The sequence below is a fragment of the Polistes fuscatus genome, unplaced genomic scaffold, assembly GCF_010416935.1.
Source record: "Polistes fuscatus isolate 324 unplaced genomic scaffold, CU_Pfus_HIC Scaffold6, whole genome shotgun sequence".
NCBI classification, from domain to species: domain Eukaryota; kingdom Metazoa; phylum Arthropoda; class Insecta; order Hymenoptera; family Vespidae; genus Polistes; species Polistes fuscatus.
The window spans coordinates 4,867,459-4,883,162 of NW_025113140.1; positions in this window are offsets into that span (position 1 = coordinate 4,867,459).

The following is a 15,704-nucleotide window of genomic DNA, read 5'->3' on the forward strand; positions in this document are numbered from 1 at the left end:
AACACAAAGTTTTTCTATTTCCGATTTATAATGAATTTCTGAATAAGCTGATAAAATATATTTGTGTATAAATCAAATAAAGAAATACTTTAAGAAATGTTTCATTTGAAAAACTAAAAGAACGTTCTCTTCATCGAGAAATAGAAAAATCCTATTTATATATCTCGGAAACTATTTTTCACCGTTCTCTACCGTTTAAACATTATTCGTGAAAATTTACTTAACGTTCGTTATTAATAAAGCTCCGTTCCACGAATCCCTCTTCCCTTTCTTCCATCTTCCACGCTTTACCGTAACATTTTACTTGAACGTATAATAGAGCTTTAATAGTTACAACGTAATCACCTTACTACGACCACGAGAACGTTGGACGAGGACGAAAGGAAACGAGAGACCTAGTTTTCAAGGGAAAACCGGTCATGCAACGATCCGTTGAGAACGGTCAGTTCTTAAGATGGATCGCTTTGTGATATTGTAAAAGGGCAACTCAACGCGAAAAGCGATTTTATGTTTCCCCCTCCCCTCCGCCTCTCCCCTCCGCCCCTCCCCACACCATATCTTTGTATTTTATTTTCTTATACTCGCGATAAAAACTTTGCTTGTCCTTACGAAGTTAGTGTAAAAAAATAAAAGAAAAAGAAAAAAATAAAGAGAGAGTGAGAGAGAGAGTCACACGCACAAACATAGGACATGATTTAAATGAAATTTAATCTCGATTTTATCGTTTAAGGGAATTAAACGATCTCCCCTCCCCCTTCCCACCACGCTTCCTTTCCACCCATAAATTTCAAAATTCTCTATCAATCTTTCTCTTTCTATCTTCCTCTTAAATGCATCAAATGTAGCAAATTGGAAACTTCAAGAGCGGTGTTTGAATGCGCTCTCTCGCTAATTCGCCTAACCGAAAACTTTATGTTATCCATGTAATATGCATCGTAGGAACGCACCCAAACGTACGAATTTCAGTACGAGATGAGAATTATTACTCCTACAGCTATATAGCTGCTAGTACCGCGATTACGTCATTTCTAGTCGGTCGCGAGAGTTAACGCGAAGAGCATTGGGCTTTAGTCTCGAAAGTACTTTGGATTACGATGCCTCGAGGTAAAGTAGTAGGGTAGAATAAGGTAGAGAGAAGGGTTGGTACGTCACAAACAAACGTTACGATTATTCGCTCCGACGTCTCGTTGAAATTTAAACGAGATTCCCACTTTACTAACCTTAGCCTCCCACTCTCCCCCCCCCCACCATTCTCCAACTCCTTAGACGATTTCAGTCTTACATTAGAATCGTTTATATGAATTTACGATCAAAAAGCACGGACTCGATCGAACGAAGTATCCTAAAATAAATTACTCTCTCCGATATTCGTAGAAAAGTTCATTAGTATTTCAAAACATTTATTGCATAAGAAATACAAGGATACAAGAATCTGTTTCTATCTTAACTCGTTTATTATAACATTTACCAAATATATATATATGTATATGTATATGTTTAACATTAAATCCTATTGTATGATATATGAAATTTTCAAATGTAGAATCCTTTCAACACAAAGGGAATCCAGCTTCCCAAATAATACAAAGCAAGTGTCGGGATTGATAAAGAAAAGGGTAGAGAGACATTAACAAAGTGCCGTAGAGCGGTCAGCCCTATAAACTGTGGTAAAGTAAAATGTCGAGCTAGCTGCTGTTATTACGGGTCGATGCGTAACGGAGGGCTTTCACTGTTACTCCAAACGGTTGTTGGATATCTGGCATTTTGTGAGCTTTACAACGGGACTCATAAAACGATTTTAACCCAGGAAAACTCTTATCAGTGATGGTCACTGCGTTTGCAAATCAGACTATTAAGTATCTCTCATGACCATCTACTATATTGATTCATAATATTATCCAAAAATAATACCAAATACAAACCTATCACATCCCATTAAAAAGGAAACGAAATTGTATTTCAAACTAAACATTAACAAGAAGTATATCACCGTTAAAGATAAATTTGTAGAAAAATTTGTAAATAATTTTGTGGATAATTTCGTACGTAAAAATCAACAATATTCGGACCATGCATAAATTTAATTTAGGATAATTGTCATCAGCGATGGTTAACTTATTAGCATATTTATTATTATGATTTAGAATATAATTTAAAAATCAAATTAAAAGCCACTCAAAATTGTAGCAGAATGACCATAAAGTATCATACTACTAAATATAAATTTTTTCATAAACGTTAGATATCGTCAAACAATTTCAAGAATTCCGAATATTTTTCATGGAAGGAATCGCAGAGAATGAAATCAGAGAAACGCATTTGAGCAGTAAACAGTACTGGCACGTTTAATTACATCCCACATCAAACATACACGCAACCAACCGACACATACGTCAACCATAGAATTTAATCATCAAATTCAATGCATAGAAGAGATTCATTCGTCACGATTACCGAACGAAGGGCAAGTGGAAGAAGTGGAAGAAGAAGAAGAAGAATAAAAAGAGGTATCCTTTAAGAAATTTCTACAGAAGGAACAAAGAAAACTGGAGCTACGTTGATATGCGTGAAGTGTGTCCTAGCTAATCACAATTCGTTCTGTTGAAACAGGGAAGAAATTCGTTCGTTAGATAGTACGCTAGAGGAATTTAGACGAATTCTAGGGAATTACGTTAACCGTTAGTATCTACCGTTCCGTTCGTATCATCTTGTCGGTTTAATGCGAGACGTCTGCTACTAGTAGGAAAAAGGGAGGGAAACCTCCCAACCAACGAACGAACGAACGAACCATCTAACCAACCAACCAACCAACCAACCAACCCTTCAACCCTTCGCGACCTTTCGTTGAGAAACTCGAAATTACAATTGTGCACGGCGAGGGGATGACGAACAAGACGACAAGGACGACAAGGACGACGACGACGACTACGATGACGACGACGACGACTGTTGCTCGATTAGTCCCCCTTTCCATCTACCCCTTTTCCTCCTCCTCCTCCTCCTCCTTCACCCATCATACTAGTACTGTTACAGAACCCTTAGAGAGAAGTGCTTTTGTGAAACTGTGCCTACCTTCTCTCGCATTTCCTTGTACGCGTCTGCGTCTACCACAAGAGGCCGCAGGGTGTAAGACGTAAACACGTCTATCCTACATTTGCGCTTACCCTCATATCTTTGATCACTTTGAGGTCGTACTCTCCTAACTGCTTGTCATCGCTGTCTCTGTCTCTCTCTCTCTCTCTTTCTCTTTCTCTTTCTCTTTCTCTTTCTCTAATAGCTGCGAGAACGTGTAAATGCAACAACTTGGATTAATGAAATCAATTGTATTATCGAATTCACCCTTAATTCTTTGTTTTATTATTTTATTCAACGAAAGAATTAATGTACGAGTAAATATCGTTAACTAATGAAATAGTTTTCTTTTATTTTAATATTTAACTTTGTACTCTATGACTCGGTTGTTAACTTTAACCACGAACATCCATCAAATACTATTCTATATTAAGTTAAATAGGATACATGCACTATAATATATTTTGCGTTGAATGAAAACTAGTCACAATTTTAGTACTGTGTTGAATATGAATTTCTATCATACTAAATTATATTATATCTCAATGTCTTTTGTATTGTATATTATTTATATAAATGACAGCAACAAAAAATTAAATTATTTAAAATTGATTAATTATAGTAATCTTTTTTAAATGAAATTTCTTTGACGAGATAATCTTTGAGGATTAAATCTATCCGCTTAAGTGTTGATTCTTTTATCTTATCAGATACTTTCTTGATTAGATAATTTTATTCTATTTCAAGCAAAAAATACCATAGTACTTTCAAGTAGTCTCTCTCTTTCTCTCTCTCTTTTTTTCTCTGTACGTGATACACGTTCCTAGCATCTTTTGTTTCCGAACATTAGTGCTCACCGTAGAGTTTAGAGAACGACCATACTGCTTCCGTAACATTAACCTTCCAGGGTCCGTGAAGTACACAGGCGTTGAATTTACTCGAGCACATCTTTACTCGAACCTTTCTTCACAAACTTATCGTTAACAACAAAGGATTCGTTATCTCTTAACAAAGTCAAAGGTTAAAAAAAAAAATAAGATAGAGAAAAAGAAAAAAATAATAATACTCTAATGAGGGTAGTTATATTTTTTGTGTAATATAAAAATAAATTTGATACTTCTCTGACCTAAACACGTAACCTTCCTTAAAATAAAATTAAAAAAATCTGAAACAAATATCACACTAATTTTAACATAAATGTCACACTCAAAGATATATTTGTTTTCATTAGAAAAATTTGAAGATGTATAATTGAAATGACGTTTTACCGATTTTATACTCATAAATCATATTTTAATCGAACGTTATTTGTGTAAAAATGAAATCAAAAGTAGAAGAATAAAAATAGTTCTATTGAATTGTACTTATTTACTCATTTAGTGGTGTTATTATTTTTATCTTTTTATTTTTCTTTCTCCTCTGATATATATATCATATAATATAAAAATAATGATACACCCCAATTTTTTGTTCAACTGATACAACACCACATTTTAATTGGACTTTATTTTTATAGAAAGGAAATCGAAATTATAGGATAAAAACGGTGCTATTAAAATTTGTCACCTATTAAATCCAATTTGTTGTGTCATTATTTTTATTCTTACAATTTACCTTGACTTTATTTTTTTCTTTTTTTCCTTTTTTCTTTTTTTTTCTTTCTCTTTCTCAAGGCGTAGTCGTGAAGCCGACGCGACGAGACGCGGCAGAGACCCTCACCGAAACTCGATATTCAGAAGGCGAAAGCTCCTCCGGCTGACAAATTTTGTCTCCTTAGTTTCGATCGATTTCCCAAGACGCGCCCAAGGGGTAGACTTTCAAGTCTCTCTCTCAACATCGTATCGTGACTTCCAGTCGAAGTAGGTTGCGTCCTTCGAACGACTTTCCCAACGAAATCGCAGGAAAAGTTACATTCTTGGATATTCCACGATTGCCTATTCATAGATTTACCTTCCATCCCCTTTTATCTGTTTCTCTGTGATTTTTCTTTTTGTTTCTTTTGTTTTTTCTTTTTTTTTTTCTTTTTAGTCTTTAAGTGTACATCGTTAAAGAATCAAAAAATACTTTTTCTTTTATTTCTATTATATAAACATTCTACGAAAAAAAGTCTAAACCTTTTTTGTCAACTCGTCCCCTCTCCCCCTTTCGATATCTCTGACAAAAAATATTGGGGATATATATATATAATAAAAATTGTAATAAATTTACATTAACTCTTATCTAATTATGGTCATGTACATAATGTAAACTGTTAACCATTAAAAATATAATCATTAATATTTAATGTTATAATGATAAGATTCATTAGTTTTATTGAGCCAATAATATATCTTACAAAAAGAAAAAGGAAATACAAGCACACGTGAAAGAAAGCGTAGGGCATATATTTTCTAATTAAAGGATGTGATTAGGTATATACTTAATCTAGAAATCCCAGAGGAGACAGAATGAAAGGAAGGGAGAAAGGGTCGAAAGGGATTCGGGCAAAGTTCCACGCCCGATGACCTCAGTCTCCCACTATTCTACCATCGGGATATTTATGCCGTTGGCTAAAAAGGATCGGTTGGGAAGATTCACAGTACCTGGAAAACAAAAATAACCTAGGCTACCTGACAAACCAGATATTCCGTAAATACAAATTTATTAACATCATTATCCGGAAACCCTCCTACATCCTTTCCCACCTCTCCACCCATTGAGTATTCACCGAAGTGTAACACTTTTCGTTAATATCGATAAGGTTTATTTGGGGACGAACGTTTGAAAGAAAAATGGACCCAGGAAAAAAAAATTGACGACGAAAAAATTACTAGGTCAAATATTTTCTTTCTCTTTGTCTGATTATTAAAAAAAAAAGAAGAATAAAAAACATAAAGTTCATTTTCTGAGTCAGCATTGTCGGATAAGGTTTTGCGATAAAAAATAAACGGCAAGTTGTTTAACAACAACAAAAAATCAACGAGATCGAAAAAATTAAGTGGGGAAGGTAAAAAAATTTCTTAACGACCATGGATTAGATCCGATATTTCGAGATACGAAAATAATTTTCAATACGATTTCCGAATATTTTCAAACGTGCCCGATTAAGACGTACACGTTTTTATCGGATTTTTCATCTATCTCTATCTCTTTTTAACATTCGTGAAACTTCGACAAAAGGTATACGAACGATCGATCGTAAACGAGAGGAAAAAAAAGAAACGAGGGTAGAAAAAAATGCAGAAGGAAAAGACTGTAGTGTGTTCTTACAAAAAAAAGAGAAGAAAAAAGGGCATAGGGAAAAAAAAGACACGAGATGCGTGGTAAGCTGCGATTAGAAACGAATCTCTGGTTTGGTTTTTTTTAAAGTCTCAGCAGAACCAAATGGTAAAAGTAATACTTGCGAGTATAGGTTTATATTTATACACGTATATATACACTATATATACATTTATATATATATATGTATTTATACACGTATATATACATATATATATATATATGCGTACCATTTTTCAGTCTCCGAATAAATCCACTCAAGGATGGCAGCAAGTTGTGTCAACATTTCGAATGCTTTTCCAATAGATTTTTATTTTTACGTTTAGATATCATCCGCGTGTTAAATCCTGAATAGACGACAACAACACGCACGCCACTTTTGATCTCGTAATACGTTCAAGTTGAAAAAAGAAAGATAAACTACACACAGAAAACCTATTCTCATTTTCAACGATAAAAATAGAAAAATAGAAAAAAGAAGATAAAGTTGTTTGTAATCTTATTTGAGTACTTGGTAAATATATCATGCATATGGTTAGATGTCGTTTAATCTTCCGATTATGCTAAACCAATTTGAACGATCAAAGGAGTGGTACGATTGATCGATCCTCGTATAATATTTAAACTACATAAAATACCCGTAAAATAACCTAACATCCAAAAATCCTTAAGAAATTTCGTTTACTCGATAACACATTTGGTGTTGTAAGTTCGATTGTATTTGGCTTTTGAAGAAAAAAAATGGCTTCTATGGTGTTACATCAACAAAAAATACAAAAAAATGCTAATAAAGAACAGAAATGTAACAACAACAACAACTACAACAACAACAACAACAACAACAACAGCAATAAGAAAAAAATATTAAGTTTTTTACGATATTGATTTTTCTCCCCAAATGGATAAAAAAGGGTGACGTTCTTTCTCAAGGACTTCCGTTGGATGATCCCTTAGAAAAGCTACTTTTCTGACATATTGTGTAGGCCAGCACCAAAGACATGGATTTCTTCTTCCTTCTTATCTTTTAAGAAGCTGATATATATATATATATAAGTATTAAATAGTATACCTCCTGATTTGATCCTTCAAAGATTTAAATCTCAATGGAATAAAAAAAATCCTATAATTCTTTCTAAGCTCCAATCTATATTTCTTACATTAATAATTTCTTTCAAAGTCATTACTAATGACTTTTTATTAAATAAAAATAATAATACTATTTCGATTGATATTTTAATTGGGATACCAAATTAAGATATGTTTTGGAAAAGAAAAAGAAACAAGAAGTTAAATAAAATATAATACACCAACATTAATTAAATGTTTTTAAAATTCCTGATCATATTATTCTGAATACTTTTCTATATATATATACATATAGATAAAATAACGTGAGATAAAAAGAGAGGAATCTTCTTTTTCGGTGGCGTAAAATTGACTGGTACGCGAGCAAAATCTTATGCAAAAGCTTGGCAAGGAATTTTCAAGGAATTCTCCTGGCCATGCGACGAGGGCACATCGGTGAAATGTATGTTAGGTTTAGTTGAAGGGTGGTGTTAGTGGTAGAGGTGTGGGAGGGCTGGGGTGGGACGTGTTACAGAGCAGGGGAGAAAGCACGACTCGAACGGATTTACGAGTTCAGTGTTCGTGAAAATGGCTTTTACTAGGAGAGCTACGAGAGACCCGCCGCGACACACAAAGCTCTAGAAGCAGCATCCTGAAACTTGAAATCTAGAAGGAACGTTAGAGGAAAGGAGGAGTTACTCGCAAGGAATCCTGTTTCAGAATTTGGCCGAAGGCCGATTAAACTTTCCAAGTAGTTGACGACGTCGTACCTCTGCTTTACTAATTTCGTCAGGTCATAATCAACTATAGTTTCTTAACATACGTCACTAACAACAGCATATACACATCCCTTAACTTTAAGATAACTTAAGATTGTCTTACATTCGTATGGGTTCGAATTTATATACATCTTGATATAAATTTTTATTTGAATTTATTTTATTTTGGAATACATACTACCCCAAGCATCACGACAACTCGTTAAAATGGAATCAGATATGGTAATATTCAAATTTTGTTTCAATTTTGTTTCATCGATGCGATCGATATATATATATTTTTAAATCCGAGATTAACAATCATCCCTTTCGATTATAAAATACTTGAAACTGCGTGAAAATAGAATTGTTGATAGCTATGGCAGGATATAAATTATTTTGATAGGTACTGTCCCTCCATTACAAAACAGGCAGAGTAAAAGAGGGTTGTTGAAAGAGAAAGAGGATGAGAAAAAGAGAGAGAGCTTTTACGATCATAGCAGCAATTTGTTCGTGTCCGCGATTAGCATGCTTAATAAAGATTTTGCGCACACAACGAACCAAGCGACCGAGAGAATGGGAGTATCAGTTTTGCAACGTAATAGGAAGCAACGAAGTTCTCTCCAACAAGCTACCAGAAAAAGAGAGAGAGAGAGAGAGACTGAAAGAGTACAAAATCCATTCGGGATTTGAATAATTTTTGTCTCTTATCGTGCATTCACCAGGAAACGAAGAGAAGCAGAAAAGCAATAAATTATTTTACAAAATATCGAACGAGTTCGACGTCAACAGAAATACCTATCAACACCGTTTACCATTTTTTGTTATTTGTTTTTATTTATAAATCTCCATTTCAAGCTACATTTAACAAAGTGGCATCAATAAAAACAAAACAATGCAAATGATAGACAAATCAAATTTTTTAACAATTCATTTCACCCCATTTGTAGACATTTTATTCTAAATAAAATAATACATTAATATATGTTATTTTCTTTCTCTCTCTATTTTTATCACAAAAATAGGGTAATCCAAAAGTATTAATTACAATTGATTACAAATTACTATTCTTTTTAAAATAATACTATTACAATCCTTGAAACTTTTGTCTTAACCAATTATACCGACGAATACTTTCTCATGTTAATCGCAAAAAAAAACAACATTGACATAACAAATTCCCTTTACTCTTTCTCTCCCTCCCTCTCTCTCTTTCTCTCTAACCCAGTCGCTATTACAAATATTTTCTTAAGATAATTACGAATTCTTCGTAAACGAGTTAATCTTTGGGATCGCGTCAAAGTATCTTCTATTAAACATAAGGTACTAACTATGTATAATATATACGAGCTCAGTATTTATAGATACCTACATACATAGACACCAACTAGGAGGAGTTAGTAGAGAGTATAGATAGAGATATAGATAGAAATAGAAGGATGAGGAGTGATAGTGTGAGTTAGTGTGAAAAGCAGGAAAGGTGGGAGAGAGATCGGGAACGTGAGTAAATGTGGGAGTCGCGGAGTCAGGTGCGGAGTACATTTGCCTACGCATTTACTCGATCCCGCGTATACTATACCTATCTACGTATCGTATGTAAAACAGATTTTCGGCGTAGCCAACCGCAACGCAGCGGTTTACAAGAGCCGATTTAATCAAGCCCTCCAGGGTCGCAGTCAGCCAGAGGCGGTTCGTGTGCTCGCGCGAGTAATTAATAAGGACGTCGTTACCGGTACTCTCTATCTCTCTCTCTCCCTCTCTCTCTCTCTCTCTCTCTCTTCCCTCACTACCTCTCCCTTTCTCTATACGTGGCCAAAGTACCCCACCAATATAGGGAGAATTTAGACGGCTAATTCCCGGCTTAGTAACCGACCGTCATCGGCCCATTTACTGGCAAAGCGATTTTCCAGCGAAACGCTTTTTACACCATCTCTCTTTCTCTCTCTCACACACACACACATACTCTCTTTCTCTCTATATATATCTCTCTCTCTTTCTGGGTTATACGTGTCTCAAACACCAGTCTTCCTTCTCTCTCGTTCTCTCCCTTTCTCGTCATCGTCATCCAACATCCTTTTGTTCTATCTCTGTTTCTCTTCAACAAACAATTACAACAGATACTTAGTCGTGAGAACTATGTGATCGTTTAGGTTGGGGGTGACTGAGAATAGGGCGTTTATGTTTGCAGGAAATAATATTTTCGTAGGAATAAGAGTAAACATTAGCGTCGCGCATCACTGTCATTTAACTTCAACCTACGTATGTTTCTTTTTTCATTATTTTATAATACCTGATCTCTTGTTTTTCTTAAGTGTCCGTTCAGTTACCTGTTGGAATTCTTCGTATGAATGAACTCGAAGTATTTTTAACTCTTAGAGTATTTTAAGTTTGAGTGAGGGAGAGAGAGAGAGAAATAGAGAGATGATAGCTACAAATAGAGAGAAATAGTAGTTGACTTTAATGGTTAGAATTAAAGGTATCGTGGTAACTGCTAATTGAAAGTGTTCGATCGATATACCACACAAATACGCTAGTCTTTAATCTTTGTTAACTAAATATATACTAAATGCATCATTTGTTCTACTAAGTTAATTCTCATTGTTGTCAAACGTCAAGTTTTTGTTTTATTCGTAATACTTATGAATATTTTTAGTTAATAACATATTATATCTTGTGTGCGTGTCAAAACTTACAGATATTCTTCGAAATTTAGGAAACATTTTATGATTTACTTAGAACGATAAAGATTTGACATTAACACGAGCTAACCATAATCTCTTCTATCAACGATCGATTTATCGTCAGACACTCCTCTGTATATCGGACAAGTATACGTATATGTTGTTGAATATATAGATGTTGGAAAATCATCGATCATTTGGTATAGAAAAGGAAAGACATTTGATGGTTAAACGAAAGCTTGAAGCATTATGATAAACGCACGGAACGAGAAGCTGCTGATCCATCGTCCGAAGTGCAATTACGTGGTGCAATTAGGTACGATATCGGTTAACGCGCTAGCGCTCCCTAACAATTTGCTTTTCCGATAGAAGCGTCCGGTGATTGGTTCGATATCTTCGCACATGGGTTAGCCCTATCCTAGACATGACAAGAGAAGGTTGATCTAAAGCTCTTCAAGTGAACGCGAGTAGGATCGGGAAAGTTCCCAGAAGCTAGAGGACCCGAGCTTAACATTATCATAAGCCCTGCTCAAACAGTTTACGCCACAATAAATCTATTCAGGGTGGTTTTGCTGAATTAAGACCTTGAGAGAATAAGAGAGACTTAGGGATTATCCTTTTTACATAAAAATAGGATTTACATTAGGGTCGAGTATTATTTATAATAATAAAATTTTATTTATTGCCTTGCATATCCTATCTTCGTGCATTGTTTTCTTTTTTCGGTTTTTATGAATAAAATACGCTGACACCGTTTTATTGGAGAAAAAAAGAACCATAGACATCCCCCTGTACCCTTTATCACATAGAAATATTGTACTTTAAAGAAATAATATTCATTCGTTCGTAACGTTAAAAGTCGCGATTAAGTATAATATGAAAAAGAGCGCTCGTGTAACGTGGAATTAAATTCTGGTAGTAATAACGCACGCGTAAATTTGTGAAAAGATTTAGTCCACTTATTCGTACTTAAAAATTGAAACGGAAAAAGAAACACGTACATATATATACATATATATACATACATATATATAAAGAATAAAAATCCCCGTAATTCCGCGGATTGTGAGGATTACGATGGTAGAAGAAGGTCTCTCAGGATAAATAAGTTTATCTCGGGTTACCGAGTGGACGATGGAAACGACATGCGAGAGAGATAACTATACGAATAGTGATCCAATATAGTCGATTGCTAGACGAATAGAATAAAACGCGAACTGAAACGAGAAGAAGGATGAGGGGAATGAAGGGTGGATGAGGGGTAGTAGTAACGGTGGTGGTAGTGGTGGTGGGTAGTGTTGCTGGTGAACGTAGAACGGTGAAAAACTTTTTCCTAGATCGTTGCTAGACTAAAATAAAAGTTTTCCAATTGGCTCTTGCCAAGGGCGATTAATATGTTAATTCGATAGAACTTCGGTTTAGGAGGACTCTCTTCGAGAGTAGCAAGTGGGAAGTATTAATGCTTTTCTTATTCCAAGAACGACATTTTCTTTTCCTTTTCCTTTTCCTTTTACTTTTACTTTTCCCATTTTTTCTTTTCTTCTTTTTTCTTTCTTTCTTTCTTTCTTCTTTTATAATTTCTCTTTCTTTTTTGCTCTTCCGGTGAACAGTTTCCTCGATACGTTCGAAGATTTTCTGTTCTCGTTCTTGTTATCTAAATCGTGCTAATCTCATCTACTTGAATTAACCACCTCCTTACCGACATTTTTTTACCATATTTTTCTTTGTTTTTATATGGAAGTGTGTATGTGTGTGTGCGCACGCGCGGCAGTGTGTATGAGTATTTAATTTATTGAATTTTCTTATCCAAGAGGAAATTGAAATTTTTTGGTACATGCAAGAACTTAATGTGTGACAAAACAAACTATCTCAAATTTCCCAAGTTTTTATTGAATTGCGTTTATTCGTTTTACTTCTTGAAAATTAAGTTATATCCATTAAGAAATATTATTGAAAATATTATACGAATAAAAAGAAAATATTTTTGAGAAATCTTTTTCTTTTTTTTATATGCTCAATTTTTATACGAAACAAAAACAAATGTTAGTATCATTAAGTAAAATAATGGTGTTTGTCCCAAATATGATACAATTATCATAATATATTAATATCAGATGTGTGCATGAGGTTTTGGTTGAAATATACAAAGCTAATATAAACGAATGTGTACAAATGAACAGGGAAATTTTCTTCGGTAAGCGTTATGTATTTTATTACATAAATATTTTACTACGAGATAATTATAACTAATTAAATTAATTCTTCGATATAACAGTTTGGGAATAAAACAAACTTTTCCTGCTTTCGAGTCGTTCATAGTTAAAAGCATTAAACTCTAATCATTGAACATATTAATATACCTATAAATAATTTACTATTTATTAAAATCGTAACCTTTTAGGTACGGCTGAATTTTGCTCGAGGCTATTTCTCCAAATGGCAGAATTTGACGCAAACTACGTATGAACGATACATTATTGCAATGTTTGACGGACAATGCCGTTCTCTACGCGAGTACATTAAAATGAAGCATTTAACACTAGATTTACGGATAGTTTGTTCATTATTTTTTAATGACTTATAAAGATCGTTTGAATGAAGGAGATTGATTAGAGAGCATGAATTAATATTTACGTATATTTCATTACGTAATTAAAAACCAACATATATCTTTTTAAAAAATAATATTTAAGTTTTATATATATAGTAACCAAATTTTCAATGAGTCAAATTGGCTCAGTCCGTAAATCTAGTGTTAATGATTAAATTATAATTTTTCTTAAAAATATATTGCACATATATATTTAAACTTTAACATTTAACTTTAATATAAATGCATATGAAGACGATTATTTAATTCAAACGGTGAGCGAGTAAGCTACTCGATTGAGCCATTATAATGGCGCATCGTACCTAAAAGGTTAATTTATTGCGTATTTATTACGTATTTATACTTTACCATATATAGCAGTATATATAATATATTATTAAAAGTATAGAAATTAATTCGGTACAGTAAATATATGGAAATACTACATTTCTTTTTAAAATTATTTTTCAAATCTAATATTAAAAATAATAAGCATAAACGATACCATATTTTTAATATAAAATAATTATATTTCTAATTTAAGAATAATAAAAAGAAAAATTCTAGAATTGTTTAATGTTCAAGTAATAATATTTTGTACGTCTATGATTACGTGTTGAATCGAGTAGATAATTGTTTGGTCGTTCATGGTTATAGTAAAAAGACTGAAACGTGTATCTGCGTGTGACACGCGAACACAATCTATACATCTAAATATACAGGTAACATTCAACAGATATACATAGGTGTACCTAGGTACGATATATGTTTACACGCAGATCGTATGAATACGCAGGTGAGTAAAGACGATGTCATGCTGCGACATAGACGCCGTATGGTATTTGATGTATGCACCAGCATGCACGTAAGATTATCGTGAATCGTGAATCGTGCTCCAGCATATTAGCTCTATCTAACGGCTAGCTAACGCCTGTTAATTGCTTGCCATTCAAAACGGCATCATCTCGAATAATAATGTTTAATTATACCAAATGAGAGAGTTTAAGGTTCGAAATACACCAACGTTATAGAGACTGCTAATTAATATTTTCAAAACTGTTATCAATACTAATGAAGATTTACTCAGCTATCCTGTCATCCTACTTAATCCTAATTTTCTTGCCATTTTTCTATAATACGTCAGCATATGCATTAAACTGATGAGTGTTATACAAGTAGTAGTATATGAATGTATATTTAACATTTATTTTATTAATATTTGATTATGTCTTTAATCGGAATTTTGTAAAATTAGTATTTTTAATTTGCTTTTAAATTGCACGGGGATTACATATTTTTTGTCTCTTTTTTTTTAAATACTAATCAAAACTTCTTATAATTGGCAATCTAATAATTAATTGGAAATGTATTTGCGTTAAAAATTAAATCAAATTTTACAAACTAAATCGTATTCGTATTAAATTGAAATTAATTGTTCTGTATCCCTTATTAGAGTTAGGGGTTAACTAATGAATATGCAACAATGCAACTACAGATAGTTGATGTCGTGAATACCTATTTTTGATGGTAGATTTCGAGAAGAATTGAAGATTAGGAATCGAATGCAGATGGCTTGGACTACGAGTGGATTCCATTTGAAGACACTGTTCCCGACGGGATCTTGGAATAATCGGGTCTTAGCGACCAACGGAGCCTAGCAGATGTGTCAGGATTTCCAGGATTTGCACGTCTATTCGCATAAACAATCGATCTACACGGCTCACAAACTGCGACACGAAATTTACCGGGAGGTAGTCCAGATCCTCGGAATTTACATTAAATAAAAACCAAGAAATTTGTCTGTCAAAAATTATTCGATCAAATTGATTAAGACAAAATGAATTGGTTTCAATGAATTAAACGAACCAAAAAGACCTTGTTACTCGACTGATCATTCTGAACTCTGATTAATCAGCAAAGAAAAAAATTAAGAAGGGAAAAAAGAAAAAGAAGAAGAACAGAAAAAAAAGGGGCAGACGGAATCCGTGAAAAATTATAAAACGTTGCTTATCCCCTCCTCCTACCCCTGAAAGAGAGATGACAATAATTAAAACTCAGGAAAGGATAAATTCGTGGAACGAATTCTTTCGTATAACTCCAGCTGAACCATTAAAAAAAAAAAGGGGGCTGATACTGGTTCTGCTGTTGGTTGTTGATAATGGTACTGGTGTTACTACCACCGCGATGATGAAGACAAACTTAAAAAAGAAAAAAGAAAAACAAAGAGAAAGAAAGAAAGAAATGGATCTGTAAAAAACAAGAAAAGGGATGAAGAGGGCT